The sequence below is a fragment of the Sapajus apella genome, unplaced genomic scaffold (genome assembly GCF_009761245.1).
Source record: "Sapajus apella isolate SASKATOON/1434 unplaced genomic scaffold, GSC_monkey_1.0 scaffold99, whole genome shotgun sequence".
Classification (NCBI taxonomy): Eukaryota; Metazoa; Chordata; class Mammalia; order Primates; family Cebidae; genus Sapajus; species Sapajus apella.
In genome coordinates this window covers 3822237-3848031 of record NW_022437039.1, presented here as the reverse complement: position 1 = coordinate 3848031, position 25795 = coordinate 3822237, and the positions used below count along the sequence as shown (strand labels likewise).

Genomic DNA, 25795 nt, shown 5'->3' with positions numbered 1-25795 from the left:
ATTGTTTTTATTAAAGTTCTAATTCCTTACAGTTCAAAGAACCCCAGTACTCCACGATAAAAAATTGAAACAACAGAATATCCTGCTGACTAAGAGATAAATGAAACATCAAAACTGTAGTAAATATTTAAGGTGTTCTGACAGGTTATCTTGGCATTAAAACATTCCATTTCCTGCATCTCTCTCTCTCTCTCATTCTCCCACCTCCAAAACAATATCCCCATATATAAAAGTGTGCTCCTGAAAAATTCAACAATACACAATCAATGCAAAAAATTAGTGAAGACCCATTTGTAGAGAGAAATTTTATGTGGCAATCAGTGCTGAGGAGGGATCAGTGGGAACTTGAAGAATGCTTTAATTTCCTCATGAAGAAGAGGAGCTGAAACTGTGGAAGAAGCACCAGGAAAGAGCTTTATTCACTGAACCTTCAACCACAGGTTTTGAAATATAATTCCCAAGATGACTTTTCTTTTACAAATAAATTTGATTCCAATTTAGGTGAAATTTTTCAGGGAGATAATTATATCCAACACCATTTATGCAATTTGGACTGTGGATATTGAGTTAGAGGAGAGTCAGCAATGCATTTCTGGAAATTGATCTGAATAAACCAGGTGTACATTCTCATCTGATTCCCAGAGCACAGACCCTTTCAGAGCTGTGGCTGTCTGAGTGTTGAGTTCTGTAATCAATTTCTACTCAAAAGAAAAATGCCATCATAATATGAAGTGAAATGCTATGTCTTTGCACTGTATACTTAGGTAAAATCACAGGTGTCTTAATTTTTTTATTCTGAAGGGTGGTGTGTAAATTTTATAAACTACTCAACAAGAGTTGGGTACCAGTAAAAAGCGTCCAAGTAAACACTCAGCTCCAAAAGGAGTGACTCTCTTCTCCTTCAGTAATTAAGCATTCAAACCAGTAAACAGCTTGGTTGGAATGATTTTATGACAAATGACCGAGAGCATATCAACCATAAAACTCAGCTCTGCAAAAATCCCTCAAGCCCAGGAAACTCAATCAATGTAGAGCAGGCAACAGCCTCAGCTGTGGCATCATTCTCTCACTCTGAGTCACATAAATCCAAGGAGGCCAGGGTTGCTCCGCTGACTCTGACAAGACACAAGTGAGGAGGAGCGCACTAGGCTTTGCATGGGGAGACAGAAAAGGCAGGAAGACATTTCTCTTTCTCCTGGTTCTACTTACAGGAGGTGGTGAAGACTCAAAATTGTCTAGTTTCTATTAAGACAGACATAACAAATATTCAAAGAGAAGAAGAAAACATGCAGAGAGACATGATATAGGAGACCAGGTGTGGTGGCTCATACCTGAAATCCCAGCACTTTGTGAGTCCAAAGCGGGTGGATCATGAGGTCAGGAGTTCAAAACTAGCCTGACAAACATGGTGAAACCCCATCTCTACTAAAAATACAAAAATTTAGCTGGGTGTAGGGGTGGGCACCTGTAATCCTAGCTACTCCGGAGGCTGAGGCAAGAGAATCACTTGAACCTGGGAGGCGGAGGTTACAGTGAGCTGAGATAGAGTCACTGAACTCCAGCCTGGGGAACAGAGTGAGACTCCACCTCAAAAAAAGAAAAAGAGAGATCTGGTACAGTGGAGATAAAAGGGGGACACTGGGTTATGATAAAACGATCTTGCTGCAACTATGGTCCTTAAAGCATCCTAGAATAAAAGAATGGATATTAATGTAAGCACATAATTTTTATCTCAGTCTATGAGTTATCCATGTGACTATTCACTTTTACATCACATTTTTCCAATGTTGCAGGATGCAAGTTTCCAAACAGCAAATCTGAAAAAAATTTTGCAGCAAACATCCATATATCTACCACGTATATTCTACTATTGGCATTTCACTATACTTGCTTTATCTCAGATATTTCCATCTGTCCATCCCTCTCTCTGTCCAACAACCTATCGTATTTTTGGTGCATTTCAAAGTAAATTTCAGCCATGATTAAAATACTTCCTACAACTTTCAGCATGCACATTTGCTCAAGTTTAATATTTGTATTTTTGGTGCCATTACTTCCTAATACTACTATATGATCACAATGAAACTGTTGAAATCGATTTTGAAATCTGCACATTTGTATATTTTCCCTTCTCCATAGCAAACAAATAAATTACACGTTCACACCTTATAAACACACTGCCAATAGGAAGATAAAAATTATCTGGGAGAACAGAGAAACCAAAATATGTGAACAGAGAGGCTGACAGAGAACATAGAGCCCTGCTTCAAAAAAAATGAGAAAAAAAAATTAGTCTAGGAATAAAGTTTGATAGATTCATTACCACCATGAAAAGATGGAAGTCAAAAAGCAGTAAGGTAAAGGGGGTAGGAAAGTCTGAAATCAAGATAGGTACTCATGTTTCATGAAAGTGCAGAAAGGTGTGTGTTAGAGTTACTATTGATATTCCAGAGCAGGGGAATGGAAGAACCTTATGGCAAGATGCCATAGTAAGAAGCCTAAAAAAGTTTACAAAGTTCAGTGAAGAATATCACTTAACTCTTCAGGAATGTGCTAACTTGCTTTCAAAGATGAGCAGACATGGAAAGAACACAGCTTCCACCAGGCAGCAAGGTCCAGCAATAGAGAATGTCGTCTTGGATCTCTAAATTCCACAACTTTTTGAAACATGGAGCCATCATTCCTTGTGGCCAATTTCTTGCTTCATTCTCTCTATGTTTAGAGAGAGCATAGCATATTAATTAGACTGAGATCATTCTATTTCATCCAATAATGTCAAAGTTATTGGAGGTTTGGAGTGCCTCCAAATTGCATTTCAATCTATCACTTCAATGTTATAAATGACAAATCAATATTTTTAATACTTTTCCATCTTAATGTTGCCTGATGGCACAAAGCCAACACATCCTATAAGAAATATGCAGATTATTAAGGCTATACTTTGAACATAATGGAATGCAAAACACTCATTTTATGGTACATGCAGGCAGTGGGTCACCGAGTAGATGGACGCCCAGCAGGAGTTAGAGAAATGAACACCTTTCTGAAGTTGAAAGCAGTGGTAACTTGTTACTGAGTCACCTATTCCAGCTGGGATCCTATTAAAGTACTTGATTTGAGGGCCAGGACATAAAATCTCAATTAAAAATATTGTTTGTTAAAGCCTGGACTCATGCTGGCACCAGTGGAAAATTCATATAAACCAGCAGCGCATCTCCGTCTAAAATTCCATTATGTAAGTCCAAGATTGTAGCTGGTCAGAGACAGCTTTGTTATAAAAATAATAACAAGTGGGTTACGATAATCACCCATTCTTCATAAGACCACAGGGGCAGTAACCGATGCCAGTTCAGTGCCCGGAATTGCTGTTTCTGTCTTTATCCGCTTGCACATTGTAAGGAGCCAACTGATGAGAACCAATGGACTCAAGAAATAAAGCAATATTATTGGCTTTCTCTGACATTCCATGTAGTCTAAGACAAGTAAAGTCCAAAACTCCCAAATTGGATATGTGGAGGAAGTACTGTATGTTCTGTGTAGTTTTCTTTTTTTTTTTCTTTTTGGCATTTGTCCCACTCTGTCACCCAGGATGCAGTACAGTGGCGTGATCTTGGCTCACTGCAACCTCCGCCTCTCGGGTTCTAGAAATTCTCCTGCCTCAGCCTCCTGAGTACCTGGGACTACAAGCACACGCTGCTATGCCTGGCTAATTTTTTGTATTTTAGTAGAGACAGGGTTTCACTGTGTTGCCCAGGCTGGACTCAAACTTCTGAGCTCAGGCAGTCCACACACCTCAGCCTCCCAAAGTGCTGGCATTACAAGCATGAGCCACCGCACCCGGACTACCTTTGCAGCTCTTTATCCACTGAGTGACCCCAAAATCATTTTGCCTACAAGTGAGGCAAGGAATTGTTGCAGATGGATTTAGACATAGGAAATTAGGATGTTCAGTCATCAGGGTGCAAATGCCCCAATTATAGGGACCATCCTCCTTTAGGGAACTTCCTAGCTACGTCCTCTTTGTCTCATGTATCTTCTTAGTGCATTTTCAGTCCATTCATTTTTCTGGTAGAGGCCACTGTGATTTCTCTCCTGCACCGCTGCCAACTCCCTCCTTGGCCACCTACTCCCCATCCATTCTATAGTCAATAAAAGTGACCTCCTAATAAACTCAGAGCTCAATACCCTGGTCCTTAAAACTCCTAGTTGTTTCCCATTGTAGTTCAAATAAAATGTAAACTAATCTTCAAAGGCCTCATAGGACCGGACCTTTGTCTTTCTATTCAAGCTCAGGTCCTACCCCTCCACTGACTTCTTTGTTAAGCTTGGCCTCCCTGGTCTCCTTTTCCTTCTTTCCCACTTCAAGGCCTTTGAACATGCTGTTTCTATTTATTTCTAATGATCCTTCCTCTTTTTTTTTTTTTTTTTTTTTTTTTGTTGAGATGGAGTCTCACTCTGTTGCCCAGGCTAGAGTGCAGAGGTGCGATCTCAGCTCACTGTAACCTCCGCCTCCCAGGTTCAAAGGATTCTCCTGCCTCAGCCTCCCAAGTAGCTGGGATTACAGGCACACGCCACCATGCCTGGCTAATTTTTTGTATCTTTAGTAGAGACGGGATTTCGCCATGTTGGGAAGGCTGGTCTCGAACTCTTGACCTCATTATCCACCTGCCTTGGCCGCCCAAAGTGTTGGGATTACAGGCGCGAGCCACTGCACCCAGCCATGATCCTTCCTCTTTTTGGCCAGTTGGCACCTTCATATCACTCCCACTTTTGCTTAAATGGGTTATTCTCCAAGTACCGTTCCCTGGCTCACTGATCTGAAGCAAACACTACTGTATCTTCTACCATCATTCACTATTTCAGCTTCCTGGTTTCTTCATCACACACATCCCCTTTGGTATTTATTGTTATTATTATATATTTTTTATTATTTTATTTTATTATATTTATTTATATAATATATTTATATATTTTATATTTTTAATTTTATTATATTTATATATTTTATTATATATTTATTTATATTTATTATTTTATTTTTTTTATTTAATTATATTTTTAATTATTTTTATTATTATATATTATTATATATTTTTCTCACTTCCACCACTGAAATAATAATTAGTCCATGAAGGCAAGGATCTGTCTCATAGACTGCCTTATTCCCTTCACAATAGCAATAAATGACGACTTAATGAATGAATGAATGAATGAGCACCCCGTCCTAACATCACTGCAGGTGTTTTTAACTTGGGTTTAAGTATCTCTTACGGTGACGGACAAGGAATATCTTTAAACACCATACTCCGGTCACCAGTTTAACATTCTTCTATCTCTGATAAACTGCTGGTAACAGCATATCAAGAAACATATGTCAAGAAATATTAAATTTGAATTTTAAAAAGGGTGTTTTGGTAGTTTGAAAACATAATTCACTCCCAAGCCACCCTGTTTTCAGTCCCTGCTGCTATTTTAAGCCCAGTTGCAATTAAGTGCCTAAATACCATAATAACACATCCATCACCAACCTCCTCTCTCTGACCCATTATTAAAACTAAGAAATGATGTGAGGCTATGAGAATGATCCAGTACAAATGACTTAACAGCTACTGATAAATTTACCTTTAACAAATGCCCTCCGGTAGAGCCCACAATTCAGTAGGTTTTGCTATTTCTTTTTCCTTCTCCTGCATCCCATTTTGCTCTCTCCAGCTCACCACTCAATGCAAATGCAACAGCTGCAGTTCTGAGAGTAACAGAAAGATCATAACCCTATACACCTCGACTGAAATCTTAATGCTAGCCCCTGGTTGATAGCTACATCAATTTCAAAGATGTCCTTCCAACCCAAGTCTGTTAAGAGAGAAAAATTCATAACACTCTGAGAGCACCATCTTTTCCTTTGTGTGTCTACTAACTCTGAACACCCTGATACAGTCAGCTTGGCCCTTATTATATTCTGAGGATGTGGAGATGGAGAAGCCTTTCAGAAATGTGTTTCCTGCTGACTATTACTCCAAGGGAGACAGAAAGCAAGAGAAAATAAAAACATTTTACATCGCATTCTTCATGAGGCTGCTCTGTTGACACTGAGAAACTTTCCAAGTCACTGTTATTCTTAAGCAAGAATCTGTGCACCGCAATTCTTTGGGCTTCTTATTCACTGAGGTCACTAAGATTTGTTACTCCTGATGTACTGGTTAGGAGAGAGTCTCCAGGAGATGAAGAATGTGTATGTGGTCAATAAACGATGCAATGAATGAAAAGAGGAGCTCTGAAATCAGCATGGCTGCCTGCTGGGTATGTACTCAAAGGCACGTTAGTTCTAATCCCCTGAACCTCAGTATCCTTATCTGTAAATCAGGGAAAATATAAGCCCTACCTTCCAGGACCATTGTGAGTATAAAGTGCCTGAGTGACCATAACAGCAAGAACCAGGACCCATCGCATGCCTCCTTGAGGGAAGGATGGTAGCACTCACATACTGAGCGCTTACTTTGAATGAGGCACCGTGCAGAATGTGTCCTATGCACATCTGTTCTCTCATTTAATTGGGTTGATGCCATTTCTGACTTCCTGTACCAATGAGGAACCCAGGCTCAGATGGGACAGACAACTTGCCAACCCACGATCTTGCCTGGAATGCATAGCAGAGCAAGGTTCAGACCCAGATCTGTCTGAGACCACAACTTTTTCTCTCGAATGTCTCTGGCCTTCCTAGTAGTTGCTCAGTCAATGTTGGTTTCCAATACTTTTCACTCAGCTGCCGACAGGAATATCGGTCATTTTATGAACACCCATACTGGCTCCTCCTGTCATTTAATCCCATGATTTCTAACTCTTCCCTTTCAAAAACATTTTTATTTTATAAATTATTAGAGTGCTTTATAGCAGAAACCAGAAAGCCAGCTAGACAAATTCTAAAAGAACTGTAACGCTAATTTTCTGAGGTCTATGTTCTTCCTTGGACAAAGACCTTGTTAGTCTTGCTCGTTGCTAAAATTCTAGCATCTAGAAGGTATTCAATAAAATCTTATTGAATGAAAGGTAAAAGATAAGTAATCATAACCTTTGAGAATTCAGCATACACCTAAGTCAAGTTCAAATTTATACTCCAGATAACTTCTGTTCATACATACATAGCAAGTTCAAATTCTATATACCCCAAATAATTTGATGTTTAGTTTGTTTGAGAGATGGTCTTGTTTTGTCACTCAGTCTGGAGTGCAGTGGTGTAATTAACTACAGCCTCAAACTTCTGGGTTCAAGTGATTCTCCCACTTCAGCCTCCCAAGTGGCTGGAACTACAAGTGCATACCATCATGGCAAGCTAACTTTTTATTTTATTTTTTGGAGAGACAAGGTCTTCTTTTGTTACTCAGGCTGGTCTTGAACTCCTGGGCTTAAGCAGTCTTCCTACATTGGCCTCCCAAAGTGCTGGGATTATAGGTGTGAGCCACAGTGCTCAGCCCAAATAATTTGAGCCTCATACATACATATGTATATAGTAATACGTGTGTGTGTGTGTGTGTGTGTGTGTGTATGTGTGTGTGTATGTCTGTGAGTGTAGAGACAAAGAGGGAGAAAAGAAAGCTGGGTCTATAGATCACTGGTATTTATGCACAGCATGGTACTGAACCCATAATGGTATCCAATTAAATATGCATTTATTGCCTAATTGAGATGCTAGTAAATCATGCCATAAACAATATTGGGAAAAAATGATACTACCAGATAATAACTGCATATACAAGTTAACACAAAAAAGTATCCGTAAAATGGTACAACAAATAGCTGTGTTGCTACTGGTGAAAAACCCATCAAATCACACAACCTAAGTCTTGTGTAACATGTGTATTGTAAAAGATAAAAAATTTAGAAAACGCAGCCCAATCCTCATGATGCTGAAGTTGACAGTGTATTGTGCTTTCCCCCGATTTTACAATTTTGAAGCCATAAGGTATGGAATGCCTATGAAAGTTTTATGTCAGAAAAATGACTCTGGATGGTGGCTAGAGACTGAGAGTAAGTCACGATTCAGACATCTACGAGCAGGTAAATTCACAACTCCCAGGAATCTCTTTGCATGAGTTGCTATCCATGAAGCAGATGGTGCCCAGAAGACGCACTTCTGCTTAGGCAAAAAAGACAGCAATCAGAAGGGCATAGTAGGGGTGTGTGGGACAGCAGCATTATTTTTTTTAAACAAGAGACAGTATCTGAGACGTTTAAAGACAGGAGCCACAGAAGGAACTAAAAAATACCACTTTTAATAGAGATTCTGTGAATACTGCCCCAATAGGCTTCTTACATATCCCAGGAGACAATGAGTAGACCACTAAGATAATTTAACATTCTCCCCATTTGGCATGGTATAGGGACCTGCTCTGGAACCATGAGGCATTCTGCGGAGGTCTGGAAGAACTTTAGGCTAACACTTCAGCAATCTACGGCAAGAGGTAAGATTTCAGTTTGGGCCCAAGTGAGACACCTGCTCTCTACCAAAATACTGGGAAGACTGCTAGGAGAAGGGAGCTTCTATGAACTGGACATCAAGATTTAAGTTGTTATGCTTAATAAAATCTTGCATTCCTATAGCAGACTTGGGATCACTAGGAACATTTGAATTACAAATATATATATATAGACTACATTTATCAATATTTCACTTTTCTACCCTGTGTAAACTTTCAATTAATTGATAATAGTTAAGGATTAATAAGACAACACCACTTTTTTTTTTTTTTCCTGACATCTGTGTCTCATTCTGTCACCCAGGCTAGAGCATAGTGGCACAATCACAGCTCACTGCTATCTCAACTTCCCAGGTTCCAATGATCCTCCCACCTCAGACTCCCAAGTAGCTGGGGACTACAGACATGTGTCACCATGCCCAGCAAAATTTTTGTATTTTTTGTAGAGATGAGGCTTTGCCATGTTGTGTAGGCAGGTCTTGAGCTCCTGAGCTCAAGAGATCTACCCATCTTTTCTTCCCATAGTGCTGAGATTACAGGTGTGAGCCAACATGCCCAGCACACCACTTTCTTGATTATTGTGGCTTCCCATTAAGTCTGGAAATCACACAGTATTCATCTTATCAAATTTTTCTTCTTTTCAAAGATCTTTTGGCCACTCTAGTTCATTTCTATTTCCATATGAATTTTAGAATAAGTTTGACAGTTTTCATAAACAAAGGACTGCTGGAGTTTGTCATTACGTTCAATCTAAATATCAATTAGGGGACACTAAGAGAAGTTTCTCAACCTACACACATGAAATTGGCATATATGCTCACATATTTAAGTCTCCTTTAACTCCCCTCAGCTCTTTTGTAGTTTTAAGAGTACAGGACTAGCCTATCTTCCATCAGATTTGTTCCTCTAAGTATTTCACTTTTTAAAATGCCACTGCAAATGATATTTTTTAAGATACAATTTCCAATTTGTGTAACTAATATATAAAGATATAATTAAATTGTGTATACTGATACTGCATCCTGCAACCTGATAAATTTATTTCTAACTTCCAGTACCTTTCTTTTGTAGAAAACATAAAATGTTATGCACAGATGATCACACTGCCTATGAATAAAGACAATTTTACCTCTTTCTTTTCTAAATAGATGCCTTTTACCTCCTTTTCTTGCTTATTACCACAGGCTGAAAACAATGTAAAATGGAAGTGATGAAAGCATAAAACCTTGCTTTGTTCCTGATCTTGGGGATAATACCAGTTATTTTTTCATTAAGCATGATATTAGCTATACATTTTCCATAAATGCCTTTAGCATATTGACCAATTTCTCTTCTATTCTTGCTGAGCTTTTTAAAAACAAAGAATCCACGTTGATTTTTATCAAATGCCTTTTTTGCACCTATTAAAATAGTTGTGCTCTGAACGACATTTTTGTCAATATGGTATATTTTATAAACTGATTTTCAAATGTTAAGGCATCTTTGCAATCCTGGAATAAAATCCGCTTATTCTTGATTATGTATCTTTCTCATTTACCAATGGATTTGATTTGCTTGTTCTTTCAGACTTTTCACATAGCTATTCATGAAGAAGACGTCTGTAGTTTTGAGTTTATTTTCTTCTGAATTGTTTTCCTGGTTTTGGTATTACAGTAACGCTTGCCGCATAGAATGAACTGGGAAATATAACTTCCTTTTCCATTTTCTGCAGAGAGGTTTTGTAAAGTTCATTAGCAAAGCCATCTGGTCTGGAATTTTCTTTGTGGAAAGATTTTAAACTGCAGATTTCATTTGTTTGATATATATCAGGAAATTCAGATGATCTATTTCTTCCTGAGTGAGCTTTCTTAGATCTCTTTCAAGGAATTAACCTATTTTACCTTTAAATCTTAATATCATGAAATAAGATTATTCATAATATTACCTTATTATTCTTTTAATATCTATACAATCTGTAGTGATGTCTCCTATTTCTATACGGATACTGGAAATTTGTATCACCTCCCTTACTTTACTAACTCTGGCTAAATATGTATTAATTTTATTAATTTTATCAAAGAACCAGCTTTTGGTTTCAAAGATTTCCTCCATTTTTTGGCCTGCTACTTATTTTATTGATTTCAGCTTTGATCTTTATTATTTCCTATCTGCTACTTAACTTGACTTTAATTCAACTTCTTTTCTATTCTATAAAGTAAGTGATTTAAGACCATTTATTCCTATCCTAATATGGGCATTCAATGCTATGAAATTTTTTTCAAGCACTGTTTAGTGGCATTATACAAAATCTGATATGCCACATGTAAATTTTTGTTCAGATCACTGTTTATTTTGATTTCCCTTTAGATTTTCTCTTTGATCCATAGGTTGTTTACTAAAGTATGACTTCTTTTCTAAGTGTTTGGAAATTTTTATTTTATATTTCTGTCATTGTTTTCTAGTTTGACTCCATTGTGGTTGGAGAAATAACTTCAATTCTCTTAAAATTCTTGATTAAAAAAAAAATCCGGTCCATAATAGCTCTTTTCTTACCAATGTTTCCTTATGTACTTGAAAATAATATGCATCTTGGTATGTTAGGATAAAGAGCTCTATAGCCACTAATTAAGACAAGTCAGTTGATAGTGCTATTCAAATATTCTATGTATTTACTACTTTTCTAGCTATTTATTCTGTCAATTATTCAGAGACTAGCACTGAAATCTTTGGCTATTTCTCCTTGCAATCCCATCTATTTTTGTTTCATGTATTTAAAAGTTGAGGTGCATAAGTATTTAATGTCCTCTTAAGTGACCTTTTCCATTATGAAATTACCTTCTTTATCCCTGATATATTTTTTCTAGAATCTATTTGTGTGATATTAATATAGTTACTTCAGTATTCTTTAGATTAGCGTTAGCATTCTGTGTCTTTATCTTTTTTTAAAGGAAAAAAATTGCACTTTATTTAAACATTCAAAGACACCACTTGCTTTATATGTGGAAAAGAGAATATTGACAAAATTAAAACTCAAATGAAAAACCAGGAAATCATTTGCTGCATATATCATAGACAAACTCTTAATATCCTTAATTACTATATAAGGAAATGTGTTATAAATAATCAAAAACAAATGAACTTGAATTTTTAAATACTGAAAAGACATGGAAAAAAATAACAATGAACATTTATTTATTTATTTTCTCTCTCTCTCTCTCTTTTTTTTTTTTTTTTCTTTTGACAGGGGCCTGCTTTGTCCTGAGTGCAGTGGAGTGGATGCTGGAGTGCAGTGGTGTGATCACAGCTTACTGCAGCCTCAGCCTCCCAGGCTCAAGTGATCCTCCCACCTCAGCCTCCCAAGTAGCTGGGACTACAGACATGTACCACCATGCTCAGTTAAATTTTAAAATTTTCTGTAGTGATGGGGCCTTGCCATGTTGCCCAGGTTGGTTTCAACTCCTGGCCTCAAGGGATCCTCTACCTCGGCCTCCCAAACTGCTGGGATTACAGGTGTGCACCATCATTCATTCCTACTGTTAACGTATTTGTGTCTTTATATTTCAAGTGTGTTTGTTATAACACAGCTTATAATTTGATCTTATTTTTATTAACTCTGACAATCTCTGCCTCTGAACTGAGTGTATGTAAAACATTCATATTTAATGTGATTACTGACAGAATTAGGTTTAAATCTATAATCTATTTTTTTTAGTTCTCCCAACGTTCCCTTTTCCTCTTTTTCTGTCTTCTTTTAGAGTAATTGAAAATTTTTATTATTCTCTCTCCTTTGCTGGCTTATTAGCTATAATTCTGCATTTCAACTTTTTGGTGGAAACTTTAGGGGTTCTAGAATACACTATAAAAGAAATATGTTTATAAATTTTTATTTTGAAAATATTGTAGATTCACAGACAGTTGTAAAGATACTACAGAGAGGTTCTGTTTCCCTATCCTGCTGGTGACATTGGTAACCCATTTGTTACATCTTATGAAACTATAGTATAATATCATATTGTGTTATATGATATTGACTTTGATACAGTGTGTTTGTATAATTTTATGCCCCTTTTCACATATATAGATTTCTGTAACCACCACCACCACAATCCAGATATGGAACTAATTCACCACAGATTTCTCCTTCATGCTGTCCTTCACAGTTCTACTCATCTTTCTGCCACCACACTGGCGACTACGAACATATCTTTATACTGTTGTCATGGTGAAAGTGTTATGTAAATGAAATCGTATAATCTATGACCTTTTGAGATTGTTTTATTCTTCATTAAACATTATGTCCCTGAGATTCATCGAAGGTGTTGTGTGTATCAATTGTTCATTCAGTTTTTATTGCTGAATAGTAGTTCACAGTATGGGTATCTCACAGTTTCTTTAGCCAATCACCTATGTAGATATTTTGGTTGTCTCTAGTTTTTGACTCATAAATAAAACTGCTGAGAATAATTGTGTATAGGTTTTTGGGGTTTGTGTGTGTGTGTGCGTGTGTTTGGACGTTAGCTTTCATTTCTCTGGGATAAATGCCCAGAAATGTGATTGTTGACTTACTGGTAAATGTCTATTTATTTTCTTTAAGAAACTGCAAAAGTATTTGCCAGAAGAGTTGTGTCACTTTACATTCCCATATCTGTATGACAGATATGCTTTCTATGCATCCTTGTAAGGATTTTGTATTGTCTCTACCTTAAATTTTATCTAACAGCTGTGTAATGATATCTTATTACATTCTTAACCTGCATTTCCCTAATAGCTAGTAAGGCTGAACATCTTTCCATGTCAACTGCCTCCATATATCTTCTTTGATAAAATGTCTCTTCAAGTCACTTTTAAAAACATTTTCTAAATGGATTGGTTTTCACTTTTTAACATTTTTAAATTGACAATACTTATATAGATTATCATGTACAAAATGATGTTTTGAAAAATGTATACATTGTAGAATGACTAGCTCAATTTAATTAATATATGCAGAACCACACACACTTAAAATTTTTGTGATAAAAAACATTTAAAATTTACTCTCGGTGATTTTCAACAATATAATACAGAATTATTAACTACAGTCACCACATTATACAATTCATCTATTGAACTTATTCCTCCTATCTGACTAAAAAACTTCTTATTCTATGACAAACATTTCTCTAACCCTGCACCCTTCTAGTTTCTGGTAACCACCATTTTACTTCTTTATATATTTGTAGATGTTAGTTCTTTATTAGATATAAAATTTGCAAAATATTTTCTTCTACTTTATAGCTTTCCTTTCCAACATCTTAATAGGACTGTTCAGAGACGAGGTTATTTATTTATTTATTTATGAAACCGAGTCTCAGTCTTTCATCCAGGCTGGAGTGAAGTGGCAGGATCTTGGCTCACTGCAACGTTTACCTCCCTGGTTCAAGCAGTTCTCTTGCCTCAGCCTCACAAGTAGCTGGGATTACAGGTGCCCACCACCATGCCTGGCTAATTTTCTTACTTTTAGTAAAGATGGGGTTTTGCCATATTGGCCGGGCTGGTCTCAAACTCCTGACCTCAGGTGATCCATCTGCCTTGGCCTCCCAAAGTGCTGGGATTACAGGAGGGAGCCACCACTCCCAGCCAAATTTTGAAGTCCAATTTACCATTATTATTTTTTCTTTTATAGGCCCTTGGTGGCATGTCACCAAGTTCTAGGTTTGAAAGATTATTTTCCTGTAAGAATTTCTTGTATCGTGAATTTAAAAGTTGAGGTGCGTAAATATTTAGCGCACCATACAGTCATTTAAGGAAAGTTTTATATTTTTATGTTTTCAACTTAATCTATGATCCATTCTGAGTTAATTTTTATGAGATATAAAGATTAGGTCAAGACGTATTTATTATTATTACTTTGCCTATGGATAGCCAATCATTCCAGCACCATACTTGTAAAGACTGTCCTTCTCCCATTAAATTGCTTTTGCATTGTTGGCAAAAATCAGTTGGTCATAGTTGCCTGGGGCTATTTTTATGTCTTCTCCTCCCTTCCATAAATTTAGGTGTCTACATCTTAGCACGTACCATATAGTGATGATGACTGGAGTTACATCATGTCTTGAAATTAGGTTGACTGATTTGTTTCACTTGATTCTTATTTTTCAAAACCGTGTTAACTCTTCTAGTTTCTTCGCTTTTCTATTCAAATTTTGGGATAATCTTGGATAATTTATTTTTAAAAGCTCTGCTGATATTTTGAAATGATTGCATTAAATCTGTGTATCAATGTGAGTAGAAATGGCACCTTTGCCAAATCGAATGTTTCAATCCATGAATACACTATGCTTTTCCATCTATTTACATCTTGGCCTTCGTTCCTTGGCATTTGATAATTTTCAGCATACAAGTCCTATTAGATACACACCTAAATATTTTTTGAATATTTTGATATATTACATTCCCATCATCAATGGATGAGAGATACACTTTCTATGTATCCTTGTAAGCATTGGGTATTTTCTCTATCTTAAATTTTATGTGTTCTAAACATGTGTGCAATGATATCTCATTATATTTTTAATCTGAATTTCCCTAATAGCTAGTAATGCTGAACATCTTTCCTAGTTTCCATGTCTTGAAACTAGGTAGACTGATTTTTGCGAGTTACTAAAATGGTATTGCATTTTAAAGTTGTTTTTACGTATTTGCTGCAAGAAATTTAGAAGCTGTTTTTCGCAACGTGATTTCATATCCTGTGACTTTGGTGAGCTAACTTGTTAGTCCACAAAATGTGTGTGGGTTTTAATTTTTTGGTGTTTTCTATATAATCACGCAATCCACAAGTAAGGATAGCTTTATTTCTTTACTTTTAATATGTATGCCTTTTATTTGTATTTCTTGTCTTGTTGCACTGTTAGAAATTTCTTACTATGTTGAACAGCAGCGGTGCCTTCTTCCCATATTTAAGGGGAAATCATTCATTTGTACCGTTACACACAATATTAGCTGTAGGTTTTTGCACATGTCCTTTATCAAGTTAAGAAAACTGCCATCTGTTCTTATTTTTTTCTGAGAGTTCTGGTTGTGTATCAATTTTGTCAAATTTTTTCCTGCATCAGCTAAGATGAGCCTGTGATTTTTCTTCTTTAACCTATCAGTATACTGAATAACCTCAATTGATTTTCAAATATTGAATTAGTACCGCATTACTGGACTATTCCTCATTATGCTGGGGTGCATAAGTCTTTTTATACGTTGCTAGATTCGATTTAAAAATATTTATTTTTTATTTTTATCTTGAGTATTTCATTTCTTTGTCCCAGAAAATATTTTAAATATTGTTATTTCTGTGTTTACGAGGGATACTGATTTGCAGTTTTCTTGTTTCTTTTGGTACTTTCCTTGGCTTTGTGATCAGAGTGTAATGGCTTCATAAAATAAATTGGAATATGCACCACCATCTTCTATTTTCTAAAAAATATTTTGTAGAATTGGTGTTAAATGTTTTAAAAATATGGGTAGAATTCTCCAGTGAAACCACTTAGACCTGGAGATTATCTTTGGGGGAGTTTTTAAATTATGAATTCAATTTCCTTAATAGTTATAGGGCTATTCAAATTATCTATTGCACATTGGGTGAATTGTAGTTTGTGCTTTTCAAGGGAGTTGGTTTAGTTTGTCAAATGTTTAAGTGCAGAGCGAAGTAGTCTCTTATTATTCTTTTAATGTCCGCAGGGTCTACAGTAATATTCTCTGCTTCTTTCCTGATACTGGCAATAACTGCCTTCTCTTTTTTTTTCCTATCATCCTTACTAGAAGGATGCCATTTTCCTCTATAGTTTTAAAGAACTAACATTTCTCTACTGTTCTTCTGTTTTTGATTTCACTGACTTTTGCTGCAATCTCTATTATTTCCCGCCTGCTGCTTGCTTTGGGTTTATTTAACTCTTCTTTGCCTAGTTTTTTTTTTTTTTTTTTTGAAGGAAGAGCTTATATTATTGATTTTAGAATACAGGTATTGATCGACTTACAACCTATGAAACTTACGACCATTCGACTTTACGACCACAATTGTTAGCCACGACTGCTCTGCATCTGGCAGCGCAAACGTTGCCCAGCTGGGCATACGACAGTGCGGACCAGCTTCTGGCAGCACTGCCATCTCCATGTGCACCATTTCAACTGCACATATAGCCTACTCAGCTTATGACCAAATCGTGTTACAACCGGTCTGCCGGTCCCAACCGTGGTCGTAAGTCGAGCACTGGCTGTAGTCATTTTTAAATTGAAAGCATATATATATTTCCCTCTAAGCTATATATTTCCCTCTAAGGACTGCTTTAGCTGTGTCATGCAAATTTTGATACACTGTATGTTTAAATTCAATGTTATTTTAAAAATTTATTATGAGACTTCATTTTCAGCTCACAAATTACCAAGAAGTTTACTGTTTAGCTTCCAAGTGTTTGGATTTTTTTCCTGTTCTCTTTATGTTATTATTTCTGGTTTGGTTCTACTGTTATCAGAGAGCACACTCCAATATTTCAAAGACTTCACCTTTGCTGAAGTTTGTTTTATGGCCTAGGACACGATCTCTCAAGGTATACGTTTTATGGGCTCCTTAAAAGAATGTGTATTCTGCTGCTTGAGGGTAAAGTGTTCCATAATTGTTGATTACATCCTGTTGGTTGACGGTGTTGACTTCTTCTCTATCCTTTCTTATATCCTCTATAGTCACTCCGTAAATTGTTTACAGATGGATGTTCAGGTTTACAACTGTAATTGTGGGTTCGTATATTTGTTTTTTTCCCCCATATCTACATGCTTTTGCTTCACAGACTTTACAGCTCTTTTACTTGATACATAAACAGTTAGAATTCCTGTAAATACTCTCCTGCATTCTCCCTGTCCTCTCTAGCGCTCTGTCCTCAGAACGACAGGTGCCTTGGTCCTAAAACGCTCAGTTCCACTTCTTCAATATAGAGAGTATTCCAGGCTTCACCTGAGTTCCCCTTCTCTCTTCACAGGAACTCTTAAGGCAGTAACCTGGGGCAATCGACGTACTTACCTTCTTTGCTCCTGTCAAGGATCGCTGTCCATCAGTGATGTACAGTGTTATGCAAACCATTTGTTTCATGTGTTTTGATCATCATACAGTCATTTAAGATGGGAGGTTAAATCTGGTCCACCATCTTGGTTAGAAGCAGGTGTCTGACTTTTTTTTTTTTTTAAAGCATTACTGAATTAAAAATACAAGTCCTTTGTGTTTTTGTTTACTGTTGTAGAGACACATTATTATTTCCAGTGACAATAGTTAGTTAGAATTTATTTAGCACTTTACTCTGGGTCAAGTATTGTGCTAAGGAATGTTTACTCAATATTTTATTCAACATTTAAATATAACTCAGGCTTCATAGCTTATCCCATCTCTAAAAAATTATAGTACATTTTGTTTAGGACAAGTCTGCAATGTCCTAAATAAAAGGAGTTAGCTAAATGAAACATAAACAATCATCTTGATATAAGACACCTTTCCTCCTATTCATAAATAGACTATTATTTAAATCCCATACATCATTTGTGTACCTAGACATTCAACCAATCTAAGGGTCTGGGACATTTTGAGGAAAAAAAGCTAGCCTATATTGAACCTGATTAACATTCTTCACTCTTTCCAACTGTATTTGTTTGCTAAGTCCTCATATCAACTGAGCCTCAGGCGAGAAAACACATCCTAGAACCAGAGACCAGATTTTAAACTGACATTTAGCAGAAATGACTTCCAGAAAGTTGACAGGCATCAGGTAGTTACTGTTCTGGCTAGCTCAACTGGACAAGGAGGAGCATGTCTGTTCTTTTTAACTTTCAAATATTTGAATTCCTCTTGAATAATGTGATGCATGCTTACATGCAGGCCCAAGATTTCTTCTAGGCTTTACCTGGTAGTTTAAGCAACAGATAAACCTGAGTGATTTTTATACTTCTAAACAAGAAATCTATAACATATAAGGGCAGTGATAATCACAAGTGAACTTTTGTAGGAAGAAATGTGGGGAGATGCCAAAATATCGTAACCTTTTATCTATTCAACTTACATTGTGTTATTTTTTGCTTGGCCTAGTCAAATATCCCTGATTCTTGTCAATATTCTTCACAGCTTTGCCTCCGTTGTTTCCTCTATTGTAAACCCTATGAAGGCAGGGACTGTCTGTCTCATTCACTATTGATTTTTCAGTGCCTAATGGAGTATCTGACACATGGTAGGTGTTCGTTAAATATTGCTTAAATGAGACTCTTTTTTTCAGACACTTTCCACGTCAGGGATAAGTGGCAAATACAGGGCAGATAGGCTGTCACTTCCCAATGCCACATTCACAGCAGACATCACTAATCCATCATGGCACACCTCTTTGCTAAGTCTATACCTAGGCTCCAAATCAGTTGCTGCAGACTCCAGGTATCCCACTTTCCAGGGTATCCACATCTGGAATTCACATATATGAATATAGGGTTCCATACTTAGTCTGAACTGCAACCTGCTGCAAATCACAAAACCTCTCCTTCTAAACTGGTTTTCCCAGTGTGGAAATTCCTTAAAGACCTAGAACTGCCATTTGATCCAGCAATCCCATGCTGGGCATCTACTCAGACGAAAAGACGTCATTATTCAAAACAGAGACTTGCAAATGCATGTTTATATAGCAGCACAATTCACAGCTGCAAAATTGTAGAACCAACGCCAAATGCCCATCACTCAATCAGTGGATAAACTGTTATATACATATATATATACACACACACATATACATATATACATATATATATACACACGCATATCTGTGTACATATGTGTGTGTGTGTATGTGTGTGTGTATATATGATGCAGTACTACTTAGTTATTAAAAATGAATGAATTAACAGCATTCACAGTGACCTGGGTAAGACTAGAGACTATTATTCTAAGTGAAGCATCTCAGGGATGGAAAACCAAACATAACATCCCACATAACTGATTTGTGGGAGCTAAGCTATGAGAATGCAAAGGCATAAGAATGATACAATGGACCGTGGGGACTTAGGGGGAAGAGTGGAAGGGGGTGAGGGATAAAAGACAACAAATATGGTGCAGTGTATACTGCCTGGGTAATGGGTGCACCAAAATCTCACAAATCACCACTAAACAACTTATTCATGTATCCAAATGCCAACTATACCCCAATAACTTATGAAAAAATTAGATATAAAAATTAATAAAATAAACCGGTTTTCCATGGAAACAACATGAACGTAAGCTGAATTTGCTTAAGTGTCCTTGCATGGCTAAATAATTTGAAGTAGAAGTTGTGTAATATTGGATAGATCAGAAGGTGTTTGGGTAACCATGCTGAGCCTCCCAAATCCCTTTCAAAAAAACAAGTTAATCCACCTGAGCAACCCACTAGGGAAATAAACATAATTATTCCAAAAATTAAAGCAAAAGGCAAAAAAAAAAAAATACAACAAAAACGACCTCATTCTTCAACCATCTGCTTATTTGCAGAGGTCTCAGGAGGAGGGCTGTGAATTATGTAACCAACGTTCCAGCTGGAGAATTCATTTCCTCATGTCTGTGTTCTCCACAGTGGGAGAGGAACCACAGATCACCACCCCTGATCTTTTTCCTACCACTCAGGGACCATTATGGTAGACTACAGCATTGGGGCTTCTCATAACCAAGTTTCAGCTTCTAGGGGAGACATGCAACCCCTAGGGATTTGGGGGAGTCTCCAAACAAATGTTTGGGTTACCCAAACATTTTCTGATCTGTCCAATATTATACAACTTCTGCTTCAATTTATTTTATTTTAGTTTTTTTTTTTTTTTTTTTTTTTAATAGAGATGGGGTCTTGCTATGTTGCCCAGGCTGGACTGCAGTGGCTATTCACAGGTGCGATCCCACTATCAGCACGGGAGTTTTGACCTGCTCTGTTTCCGACCTGGGCCGGTTCACCCCTCCTTAGGCAACCTGGTGGTCCCCCGCTCCCGGGAGGTCACCATATTGATGCCGAACTTGTTGTGGACACCCAATCGGCATAGCACACTACAGCCCAGAACTCCTGGACTCAAGAGATCCTCCAACCTCAGCCTCCCGAATAGCTGGGACTACAGGCACGTGCCACCGCGCTGGGTCAAATAATTTTAGTTATGCAAGGAGGCATAAGCAAATACAAGTCATGTCCATGGGACAAGAAATAGTTAAACAGCAAACACTAGCTGCCACTCAAAGTCTCCGAATAAATAACTGTTGAATATGTATTCTCTGAAGATTTAGTCTCTGACAGGCACTGCCGAGACTAAGATAGACAAATATCTATCCATTTACCTATGGACAACTTTCCAATCCTTAAAAGGAAAGCCCTAAATAGCAGGAACAAGTTCCCTAGCTGATAGCACTAAGTAACCAGGTTTAGAGTTAAACTAACTCCACCAAGATGACCCTGCTGGTGAGTGGCTGGGTTGGGTAGGAGCCAAGTGTACTTAGCTCTCAAACTAAACTATGTGCATCTAGCAACAAACCACCAGTTTGGTTTTTGTTATTGATGTCGGTGGTGGTGGTGGTATTGCTGAGCCAGGATTTCACTCTGCCACCCAGGCTGGACTACACACAGTTGTGTAATCGTGGGTCACTGCCTTGACTTTCCTGGTTCAAGCGATTCCTCCACCTCAAGTATCCAAAGTAGCTGAGGACACAGGCATACACCATGCTACCATACCAGGCTAATTTAAAAAAAAAAAATCGTTTTTTATAGAAATGGAGCCTCATTATGTTGCTCATGCTGGTTTTAAGCTCCTGGGCTCAAGTAAGGAAACACATCCTAATAACACATTCTGATACCATGTACCAGGCGTCAAAAAGCACTGAAAGGGACCCATCTTTTCATTGTTGCGCCTGTTTTACTTTACGCATCTAGATTTTGTAGGAGATATTTTTCACAGATCATAAGTACAACTTACATTGTCCAAATTGGATAGGAGTAAAGAGAGGAGGAGAAAGGAAAGAGGAACTGAAGTCTAGTGTGACTTTCTGACCCTTCCCTTGCAAATAAGATAAAATGATTGTAGAGTGAGAGGAAAAACTACGACAAAGAAAAGAATGCCTGAGTAATAGACACCTGGCCCCAGACAGTTTGGGAGAGGAGTGAAGAGCACAGTCCTAATTACACGGATTGAACTCCGAGTTGCACCACTTGTACTTCGGGAGAAATCAAATAAGTGATTTAACTTCCTGGATCCATGTCCTCCTCTATAATGAGGAGATATTATGACCTTTATCATGAGGATTAAATGAGATAATCCATGTAAAGGAAATGACTACAGAATTGTGAGTGTTCAGTAAATTAGAGCTGTTATGATCAATGATTAGCAACCTTGTGAATTCAAAATTCAGCCCAGAGGATAGTCTTTCTTCCTTCTGAACAAAGTAAATATGTCTATACCAGCCCTCCCATGCACAGTGCTTAACAAAGGGCAAAGGCATTCAATGGGAGTTGGAAAAGAGGGGTCAGATATCACACAGTTGCAGAGCTGCATGAATGTTGGCTGGAATCAAAGGCAGAAAAGAAGTCAAAATAAACCAGTTGAACCCTGCATAATTCTAGGAGACCCTTGCGCAATTCTGGTAATAAGACTGGAACTTCACATCAGGCGGCTGGTGAGAAGTTCTCTAAAACGACCACAGCAAGAAACACAAGCGCATGTTGAACTCTGTTGATGTGCCAGGGACTGAACACTGTGTCCTACACATTTTGTCTTTATGGCAGTCCTTAAGGATAGACAAGGATGCTTTTCAGACTATTTAAGAACTGGAACTCTGCACAACAATCAGAATCAACACAGTCAATGAGTTCTGGGTGAACATCAGCTCTGAAGTGAGCTCTTGCTTTCCATTAGCAAGTCAGAGATGGGAATAGAACGCAGCTTTGTCAGATTTCAGAGCTCAGATTTTTTTTTTTTTTTTCCTGAGGCAGGTTTCACTCTGTCACCTGGTCTGGAGTACAGTGGTGTGATCTCAGTTCACTCCAGCCTCAGCCTTCTGGGTTCAAGTTGTCTGCCCATCTCAGCCTCCTGAGTAGCTGGCACTACAGGCGTGTGTCACCACACCTGGCCACTTCTGTAAGGAGCTCAGGCTTTTAACTACTGAAGGCTACAACCATTATTTATAGTCACTACATATTAATTATTAAATGGTTCATTACAAAAATATTGACTAGCTTGACCTAGCAAATTCTCCTATTTCCCTTATAAAGCTCACCATGAAACCTTTTTAATGTAATTTTCAGGAAGGCTACAGGACTGAGTGGGTTCAGCTAACAGACACAGGATTTGCTCTGATACATGGGTGTACAGGTCAACTCAGCATACCTGGATGATGGAAGGATGGAAAGACTACATGTATGTCTAAGTCATATTTCTGTTGCTGTCACACTGAAGACAAAATTTCGAAAGCGAGTTAGCCAAGTCTTTGGTAGCTGCTAATAAGTAAACAATGAAGAAGTACTTTCTAATGACATATTCCAGAGACAAGGGGTTGGCTTTGCTCATTATTCACATTTTGATATTTGCATTCAACATTGCTTATATTCACATATTTTTAGTTTCAGCATATTTTTATGTAAGAGGGAGGCCTGGATGCTGACATCTCTTAATAAGTTAATTTTTAAAAAGACTATGTAACCGTTCTTTAAAAAATGCCAATAAAGAAATTATAATTCCTTCTGCCAATAAATATGTAAAATTAGATTTTACTTTATTCAGAAATTAGTATTTTTATCATTTGTCCTGAAATATAACACAGGGATCAACAAACTTTCAGATGCAAATTTGTGAAAAGTTTACATAACGGCTGTCCGAGGTAAAACAGAAACGTGAACAAAACAAAACAAAAAAAACTCCACCTCATTATTTACTCTTTAAAAATGTAGATGTGCAGCATGTACAGAGGCACTGGCAGAATGTGCTAGTTCTCCAGTGGCATACATCAGGCTTACGTGCTTTAGGCAACACAGGATGTCAACGTTCTATATAAATGCTAAGTATTCACCTTTCTCTTCTCTCCAATGTCACTGCCCTTGCGTTAACACAGAAAGTCCCTGCCTTGCAGACCTGCTATGTGCACTAATCATGTCTATTCAGGATGAAGCGCAATCACCTGCCACACTTAATCTGCTTTCTAGATTACAACCCTAAGCCCATCCCCCTGGAAGAGATACTCAATGAACGAGGCGACCTCACTGTCCTCAATAAACTCCTTAATGCAGGTGCAGTGCAGATGCCTGGGCCTGGAAGGTCATCTGCTTCAGGGAAGCTGATTCCTAGGAAGAATGCTCCATCTGTCAGAGGCTCACTCTCTCTCTCTCTCTTGAGAATCTGAACTAAAGCCTGGGGCTGAGATGGTGAATTCTGGAGCTGGAATTTCATTGTGGATTCTTAGCCAAATCTAACACCACTGTAATCCAGTTACATGCCAGCTGAGGTTGCAGAGAAGCAGAAACTGTGAGTAAGCAGGGGAAGCCAGTCTTTGGAAAGGAGGGATCAGATGTGTAGGCGGTAGATACCAGAAACCATGCAGAAGAATCAGACGCAAAGGGAAGACTGAAAGAGAAATGAAAGAAGGGTGAAAAGAGAGGCAGATCTCAAGCCCTAGCTTGAGTCATTCCGATACAGCTCCTTGAATTTACCCAGATCCTTTAAAGAAAAAAACTTCCCTTTTGATTCAAATTTGCTTTTAGTAGGCTCAGCTAATTTCATCCACTACTCCTAGATGTCAGATTTTAACTGGCTGTGCAAGAAAACAGGAACACACAGGTAACTTTGGATTCCCCTAGAGGCAGACAATGAGCCCAGGATTTTAGAACAAGTTGTTCATTTTGGAGGGTAGGAAACGGCAATGGAGAAGGGAGAAATGGAGAAATTGGCACAGGGAAGAAAAAGGCATCCTTTAATAAAGGATGGACTAAGAAGACAGACACACAATGGTCTTAATCATGTGGAAAAACGTGCAAAACATGTGCCTCAGCACTATCCTACCCATGGGGTGAGGGAGCTGGGGTTTTCACATTCCAGCTCGCAAGAGCCATTGCTCGAGAGCTGTTCCCTGGAGTATTAATTCCCTCACAATTCTGGTCTCCTATGGTGCATGGGCAAAGCAACTCCCCATAATTCTGGGAAATACTCTCAAGCACAGAGACACAGATATTTGCAGCTAGAAGTCTGAAAGCGCACAAAAAGACGGCCAGCCCAGAGGATGAAGGACAGCGAGTAGCAGTGTGCTACAACACATGAGATTTGGGATGACTGATCCCGTTCTAAAGTACAGTCGTGCCCTAGACGTCAATGATCCACAGTGATATACAATCAGTATCTGCCTGTGCTTGTGGCGGTATTTTTGTGTCCTTTTTAGTTGTGCAGAACTCCACTTCCCACCTCATCTGACCACTTCCCATCAGCCTTCAGCATTTGGATTTAGTTCCTCTTGAATCCTGTCTGTATCTTCCCTGTATTTTTGCCCCTTGGGTAATTTTAGCTGTTCTCAACAGTCCCTCTGTATTTCTCTTCCAATTCACACTTTCCAAGGAAAGAACATAAACCAGTTGTTCAAAGGTAAACGGTATTCCTGAGGTAGGAATTTATAACCTGGCATCTGATCTGGACTGTAAGACATGACTTTGCTTTCCTGATCTCCAACACCATTGATACCAGCAGTAGTGGTTCCTCATTGCTGGTTCTTGGATCATTGTGGAGCTGGCTGGAGAGCCTGTCAAAGACAGAAACCTCCACATCCCGTATGTGGGAATTCTAACTCAAGAAGGCAGGGTGGGGTCTGGGCATCTTCAGTAAAGTCTGGCTCTTCTTCTCAGCCAGCTAGGAGAAACTTCTAGTAAATGAAATCTAAACCATCTTCCAACTCTAGAATTCATTCTAGTAAATAATCAGTTTGCCTGTTTGTCTCTCATAATAACCTTGAAGATGGTTTGGGACAGTGGCATTTCATCTTAGAGTTATTACTTCATTATGATTAAAGGTTTTCCACAAAATGACCAGTGTTCACACTAACCAATGATATCACTATCATCTCAGAACAAATCTCATCTTCAGGACTGTAGATAGACAGTTGATATAGATAGATAGATAGATAACAGATAAACAGATGAATAGAGAAATGGAGAGATTAGATAGGTAATTATGATAGATTAGACAATTAGATTAGATATAGATGAGACAGACAGATGGTAGATTGATACATAGATGATATAGACAGAGAGAGAGAGAGATTCCACATGCTTACTGCTTACTATATAATGTATTTCTTATTCTGAATTGAGTACAAA

General features: G+C 37.8%; 1 protein-coding gene and 1 non-coding gene across 2 annotated transcripts in view; both read right to left on the bottom strand.

Annotated features, from left to right (window-relative positions):
- RBFOX1 (RNA binding fox-1 homolog 1) overlaps positions 1–25795 on the bottom strand; it is a 2532432-nt gene that overhangs the window by 966193 nt on the left and 1540444 nt on the right.
- Positions 6879–6940, bottom strand: LOC116536351. Its single transcript, XR_004262591.1, has one exon. It is a non-coding gene; the product is annotated as a U7 small nuclear RNA (small nuclear RNA).